This window comes from Macrotis lagotis, chromosome 5 (assembly GCF_037893015.1).
Source record: "Macrotis lagotis isolate mMagLag1 chromosome 5, bilby.v1.9.chrom.fasta, whole genome shotgun sequence".
Lineage (NCBI taxonomy): Eukaryota > Metazoa > Chordata > Mammalia > Peramelemorphia > Peramelidae > Macrotis > Macrotis lagotis.
Genome location: NC_133662.1, coordinates 213,292,869 through 213,300,944, shown reverse-complemented (window position 1 = coordinate 213,300,944; position 8,076 = coordinate 213,292,869).

Below are 8,076 nucleotides of genomic sequence, written 5' to 3'. Positions count from 1 at the left end.
GCGGCCCGTCCGCTGCGCCGCGCCGCGCCCGGGCACCTCAGGAGCGGCGCGCTCTGCTCGGCCCGCGCCGCCTCCGCCGCACGCCGGCGCGCCGCACGCCAGCACGCACGCAGGGACGCGCCGTCAGGGCAGAGGCCGCCGGGGGCGCGTCACGGACGGGCAGAGCCCGGGGAGCCGGCGCCGAGGCGCCGCGGGGCGGGGGAGGGGAGGGGACGCCAACGCGCACGCGCCGCCCCGCTCCCCGGCTCCGCCCCGCGCCGCCCCGCCCCCGCCGGCCGTTGGCGCCTCCAGCCCCGCGGGGCGCCAGGGGGCGCGCCGAGCCCTCGCAGGAGCGGAGGGGCAGCGCCGGCCCCGCTGCCCCGGGCCGCCCGGCCCGCCCGGCCCGCCCGCCGCGGCGACTCAGCCCGGCGACCCGCGCGTACGGATGCCTGCGGGCTGCTGCCTCCGCAGACTCACAAACAGGCCCACCGGCCTCCAGCCGCGGCGTGGCGGGGGGTCTGCGCCGAGCCCCCAGCCTCCCCTTGCCCTCCGGAGTCAGCTGGGGCCAGGGACCCGCTGTGAAGCAGGACTGGAGACGGGGAAGCTGGCCTTGAACCCGGGGAGGAAGGGCGCTCCGCCCCAGTGGGGGGCTAATGACATGGAAACACGAAGCCCAGCAAGCGCAAGGGCAAGGCCCCGGGGGAAAGGGGGGCCGGGCGCTGCAGAGGGCACGCCTTCTGCCCCCCTTAGTGAGCTGAGACCCGGCCTTGGGGGGCAGTGGCCCGGCTGCTCCACAGTCATTGTCTGCGCCCCCTCCCCCGAGGCACAGCCGACTCTTGTGCAGCCCGCTGGGAGGGGGTCTGGAGGGCCCGAGGGTGGGGAGCAAGTCAGGGGCGCCCTGGGCACCCCCAGCACCGCCCGCCTCCTCCAGCCTGGCCCGGCCTGGCCCGGCCTGGCCCGGGGGCGCTGAGTGCTCACGTCCATGAGCTTGTGAAATCACCGGCAGATCCTTCCTGGGGTCCCCGCTGAGTCCCAGGGGTATGAAGGGACGATTCAGGATCATTTCTGCTCTTTGGAAGCCTACCTGTCAAATGGAGTGCAAGAAGGGTCTATGCAAACATAGCTAGATAAAGAAGGGCCTGGTGGATGCTGGATAGTGTAATGGATGGATTTGGGTGAGAAGGTTTTACAAATAAGAACCAGCCTCATTCATCCACTAGCCCGGTGGTTCTCAAACTTGACCCCTTTCCACTATTAAAAATTACCTTTTATATGAATCATATTCATCATATTTACTGTATATTAGAAATAAAAACATTTTTAAAAAAGCCCCAAAGATCTTTAAGTGGATTTTTATCTATCTATTTACTGCTTTCAAAATGAAAACATTCTGGTATTATTATGAAAACAACTTTGACCTAGAAGACCCACAGAGTTTCAAGGACCCCCTGGCTGTCTTCAGGCCATACTTTGAAAACTGCTGGTTTAAAGTGACTGGAGAGTTTCTTCAAATAAGGTGATTGAAAAGAGCATTGGCTATGAGGGCAAGAGATTTAGGTTCAAATCTCCTGCTATTATCAGGCTGCAAAGGCAGTGTGGCTAAGTTAGGTAGAAAAACAGGCTTCAGTGTCAAGAAGTCCCAGGTTCTTGAGCAAATCATTTAAACTTTTCAATGTTCATTCAAAACAACTTTCAAAAACTGTGCATCTCAGAGACACCATTCTACATTGATAAAGTATCAAGGATCCATAAAGATTTATAGGATTAAGTCACTAAACCTCCTTGATCTTAGATTCTCCATCTATAAAATGAAGGGGTTGAGGGGTGGCTAGGTGGTGCAGTGGACAGAGCACCAGCCCTGGAGTCAGGAGGACCTGAGTTCAAATTTGACCTCAGACACTTAATAATTACCTAGCCATGTGGCCTTGGGCAAGCCACTTAACCCCATTGCCTTGCAAAAACTAAAAAAAAAATGAGTTGACTGAGATCCTTTTATATCTATGAACTAATTTTAAATGCTGGGAGTATACCCTGAGACCACTTCCATAACTCTTAGCTACGGAGGGTAGTTGACTACAATTTCCCTCAAGGTTCTAAAGATAACCATAAGAAACTGAGTTTCTATCCTATAATGTTAATCATGAGCACCCACAGTGTACTTTTCAATGATTATTAGCTGGATCCTCAATTACTTTTTAGCAAAAGTATTCACTTATATGGCATAGTAAGAACCATTGGTACAAAAATACCTCCTAAATTGGGGTGAGGATGAGACTGAGACACTATCTCCTTGTATGCACAAGTCTCTTTGGGAGAGTGGGCTCCAACTAAGAGAACAAGTGAGATACATGCATAGGGAATACATATGAAAAGATGCCTCTCAACTCCTGGTTACTGGAAATTCTTTTCCTCTTTTGTATGGTACTCACAAAATTCACTGTACACCTAGCATAAGTAATGAACAAATCTGTCTGCTGGCCTGGCTCTTCAAAAAGAGAGAGGTATTGCTATTGGGTGGGCCAGTCCTCTTCTAGATGAGGTCATTTTTCCAATGTGACTGACACTTCTCAGTTTTTGCTTAAAAGAGAAGCTAGGTGGCACAGTGGAGAGAGAGCACTGGCCTTGAATTCAGGAAGATGGGAGTTATTCGAACCCAGTCTCAGACACTTAACTCTTACTAGCTGTGTGACCTTGGGCAAGTCATTTTACCCTGATTGCCTCCTATCCAGGACCATCTCCAGTCCTGATTCTTATCTGGCCACTTGATCCAGATGGCTCTGGAGGAGAAAGTGGGGTTGTTGACTTAGCACATCACCCCCTCACTCAAATCCAATTTGCTTGCTTGTTATCATGGAATCACCTTCCTGATGTCATGGTCTTCTTTGAAAATGAAAAGAAACCCAAGAAGATATTAGCTTCTGCTTAGCTTTGAGGAGACAAAGTTTACAAAAATCACTAGCTATGTTCATCTCATCTATGTTCTAGTGGACTCAATTACTGATTATGGTCACTGGTGAGACCTCTGATAGAAACCCAGGATCGATTGACCATGGCAGAAAGGAAGGAAAGAGAGAAAATTTTGCCTCAAAATAATTCTCTTTCAGAAACTTGAATGTAGCTCTTTTACCAGTAAACTGGCTTGCTGTTGGAATTGATTCCAAACTTTCCTATAGGCCCCGAGGCAAGTCCAACAATTTTGGACAATTAAAAGATATTTCCTGTCTTTATCTAATATCACAGCATTTTATTTTCCTCAAATCAATGAAAGACTTGTTCCCATCTGTCTATACTTTTGATTGATTGAGTCAGTGAGCTGTCTGGGCCTTCTGGAATTATATTAATTGAGATTAGACATGTTTATAATTACTTGATTATCATATCAGATTATCTGTGACTCCTTATTGTCTACATAGCAAATCCTATATCCTGGTTTTCAAGGCTTTTGATTTAAACTTTCTTTCCAATCCTTTTTTCAAGCTATTTATCTTCACATATACATTCTAGTCAAACTCTACTATACTCTGCCTGGTATTACTTAACATGCTCACCTACTTGCTCAACCTCCTCCCTCTTCTTTCCTCCCACTTCCTTAGAATTAGTCGACTCAGGTTAACATGTGAATTTGCATATTTACCAGGTGAGTGATCCTGGGAGAATCACTTAACCTTTGTGAGTATTCATTTCCTCCTTTATTAGCTGGATATTATATGATAATCCTCAAAGAATGCCTTTTAAACCTTAAAGAGATATACAAAGATATCATCTTTACCTATTAGAGCTCCTCCCATCCTTCCAGAATTAAGTCATCACCATACCCAGGTGAAAATAGTATTTCCTCATTCAAATTTCCCCTAGTACTTCCTTTGAAAAACTTTGTACTTATAACCCATGGACCAGTATCTCAAATTCTGACCTTACAGAGTTTAGGTTCAACCTTGGAAGCAACTCTCTCAAAGCCTGCAGTGGGAGGAATGCTGAATTGTAATCAGAGGTTCTGGATTCTAATGTCTATTTTGCCATTTTGCTGTCTATAGGCCTTTGGGCATGTTTTAACCTCTCTTGAGTCTCAGTTTTTTTCAGTTTTAAAATGAAGAAGTTGGACAGCTTGTTGGATAAAGCACAGGACCTGGAGTCAGGAAGATCTGAGTTCAAATTCAGCCTAAATGTCTATGAAGTAAGTGGAAAAATGACAACTTCTATTTGTTTCGGTTTTCCCAAATGTAAAATGGTGATAAAAATAGTACTCACCTTTCAGGATTGCTATCAGGATCAAGTGAGGTAAAAATTACATAGTGCTTAGTATAAATCATAGCTGCTATTATTCTTATTAAAGTGTGTGACTCTGGGCAAGGCACTTCACCTCCCTCAGAAAGGGTGATAATAATACCACCTGGCTAGCAGAGTTATTGTAAGGATTAAATGAGATAATATTTGTAAAGTGCACAATACCTGACAAAATAAGAACTTAAAAAAATGCTTTTTCCTTTCCTCTCATCTGTATAGTACCTTCTAGTTATAAATCTATGATCCCATGAAATCAATTTACCTTCAGCTTATTTTGCCTCCACCCAGAGTTACCTCTAAACAATTCTAGAATATTCTTTGACCAAAGCTAATAGCTAAGAGCTTTTTCGATCCCTAATGGCACTCCTGGTAATAATGTCTCCATTATGGAAAGGTCAACCTTTATTCCACTCCATAATAAAAAGCAGAAAATATCTAAGGGACATACTCATACACAATCAATATATTTTTCCCTCTTTGGCAAGTCTCACCTTTCCCTGGGGGTGGGGTGAAAGTGGGGGTGGGACTGTTCTTGAGTCCTTCAGACATATGTTGTGGTTCATTCATTCACACATGTCTGATTTTTTTTGACCCTATGGGCACCAGACCTTTCTTTCCTCCATTATGTCCTGAAGTCTGTTCAAGCTAATGTTCATTTGTTCCATGACATTATCAATCCATCTCATCCTCTGCCATCCCCTTCTCCTCTTGCCTTCAATCTTTCCCAATAACAGGATCTTTTACAATTAGTCCTGTCTTCTCATTATATCACCAAAGTATTTAAGCTTCAACTTCAGTGTAGTCTGAATTAATTTCTTTAAGTATAGGCTGATCTAATTTCCTTGCTGTTCAAGAGACTCAAAAGTCTGTCCACATTTTTTCACAATTTGAAAGCCTCATTTCTGTAGGGCCTTCTCTCTTTTTTTGTAGTCCAACTCTCACATCCATACATTGCTACTGGAAAAAAAAAACAATGCTTTGACAATGTGAACATTTGGAGGCAAGGTGATTTTTCTGCTTTTTAGCATACTGTTCAGATTTGCCATAACTTTCTTTGCAGGGAGCCAAGTGTCTTTACTTTCCTTACTGAAGTCTCCATCTGCAGTGGTCTTTGAGCTCAAGAGTAAGAAATATGACATTGCTTCCATTTCTTTTCCCTCTCTTTGCCAGGAAGTGATGAGATCAGTTATCAAGATCTTAGTGGATAGCTTTTGTTGTTGTTGTTTGCTTTTAATATAAAGCTTCAAGGCAGTTTTTATACTCCCCTCTTTCACCCTCATCAAGAGGCTTCTTAATTCATCGGAGTGTATTGTCTGCATATCTGAAATTAATATTTCTCCCAGCACTCTTTTTGATTTGTCCAGCCTGGCATTTCAAATTATGTACGTACTCTATAGAAGTTAGACAAAGTGACAATATAGAACTTTGATGTGCTCCTTTTTCAATCTTAAACCAATTAGTTGTTCCATGTTTGGTTCTAATTATTGCTTCTTGGCCTGCCTACAGTTTCCTCAGGAAACAAGTAAAATGATCTAGTACTCCCATAATTTTGAGGACCTACCACACTGTTTCGATCCACAGGGAAAAGACTTCGGTGTAGTCAATCACACAATAGTAGATGTTTTTCTGGCACACCCTTCTTTTCTCCCTAATCCAGGAAATATTGGCAATTTGGTCTCTAATTCCTCTACCTCTCTGAAAACTAGCCTGCTTTTCTAGTAATTCTTGGTTCACTTATTGCTGAAGCCAAGCTTGCAGAATCTTAAGTGTAACCTTGTTGATGAGTTTCATAAGAGCAATTGTTTGGTAATTTGAATGTTCTCAGGCCTTACCTTTCTTTAGGACTGGAGCATAAACCGATCTTTTCCAATCCAGTGGCCACTGCTGATCTCTCCAGATTTATTAAAGTGCAGTACTTTAATAGCATTGTCTTTCAGGATTTTAAATAGTTCAGCTGGAATTCCATCACCTGTACTCACTTTATTGTTAGCAGTGCTTCCTAAGGTGCACTTAGCTTCATTCTCTAGTATGTCTGGCTCTGGATCAGTAACCACACCCATCTATGTATTCTCACCACCTCTTTTTTTTTTTTAAAGTTTTTTGGAAGGCAAATGGGGTTAAGTGGCTTACCCAAGGTCACACAGCTAGGTAATCTTTAAGTGTCTGAGGTTGGATTTGAACTCAGGTACTCCTGACTCCAGGGCCAGTGCTCTATCCACTGCACCACCTAGCTGCTCCTCCCCACCTCTTCTTAATGTCTTCTACCTCTTAAGTCCCCACCACTTTTGTCTTTATCTTGCTGCATAAAACTTTCCCTTGAAATATCTAAATTGGTTGAAGAGATTTCATCTTTCCCATGCTATTGTTTTCTTCAATTTTTTTGCATTACTCATTTAACAAAACCTTCTGATATATTCTTGCTATCCTCTGGGATTCTGAATTCAGTTGAGTATATTTTTCCCCTTTCTCTTTTCCCTTTTGCTTTCCTTCTTCCCTCAGCTCCTTGTAAAGCTTCATCTGGCAGTCATTTTGCTATTTTTTTTTTGCAAGGCAAATGGGGTTAAGTGGCTTGCCCAAGGCCACACAGCTAGGTAATTATTAAGTGTCTGAGACCAGATTTGAACCCAGGTACTCCTGACTCCAGGGCTGGTGCTCTATCCACTGCGCCACCTAGCTGCCCCTCTATGCAATATTGATCTTTATAACATTAGACTTTCCTTTCATTACCAGAAACATTTACAACTGAGCTTCCTTTCAGTTTGGCCCAGCAACTTCATTAGTACTAGAGTTGCTTATAGTTGTCCTCTGCTCTTCCTTTATGGCATCTGAGGAGCTCATCTTCTGGGATCATCTATCTGAATTCTCACTCTGACCTGTCTATTCTGGCATAACTCACTGAGCTGCGCAAGTCTCTCCCCTATGACAAGGCAGTGGTCCAGGAGGGGCTTTAGATTCTCCTACTGCTCTCAAAAGTGAAATGATCTTAAGGTTGATAGTCAGCAACTCCCAGATAGTTTTGTGAGTCTTATATTATCCCCAGGGACCCACACAAGCATGATGCTTAATGAAGCCATGCTGAAAGCTTGAACTTTCCAGGCCCCTACTTTCCATTGAACCTGTATTGTCTGAGTGACTAGCAGCATTGTTCATGTCCTCTGTTTCTTCATGTCATTGCTTTAACTCCCTAGTTTCTCCTGCAACTTCTAGAGCCATATACCTTTTTTTCTCTGCTCTCTGAGAGGCTAGTGCTGCTCAAAATCTTTTGGTTCCCATTAGAAGACAATTCCAGACATCCTCATATCTCTTTAAGATGCTAGCGCTACCCAAGAACTCCCCCTTCTCTTTCCAGAAATTGCAGAGTTGATGCACTTAGGAAGTCATTTTTCCTCTATAGAAGAAGCTGGGGTTTTAAAACTTCCACCTTTTAGTCCATGTGGTTTCCCTCTCCACAATTGCTGTCTCTCAAGTGGAGATTTGCCCATTGCTTCTCCAATGAGGCCAGGAACTTTATGTCCAAGTTTGGGCATGGATGAATGAGCATGTGAAGATCTGATAGGTAGCCATTATTGGCTATTAGAAGTGAAAGTTCACCTCTGGGACCCAGGTCTATTCTAAAACGGAGAAGCATAAAACAGTGAAATGTTTTCAATATTTTATACTGGTCTGCCTTTCTAAGACACTCTCCTTGGCTCCTTGAAAATAGGGCGTGTGACCCATTTATGTGATCCCACACAAATAATACATTACACCAATCAAACTACTTCATTCCCAGTCCCTCAAACTAAATGGAGTATGTACAAATCCTTTATAGGA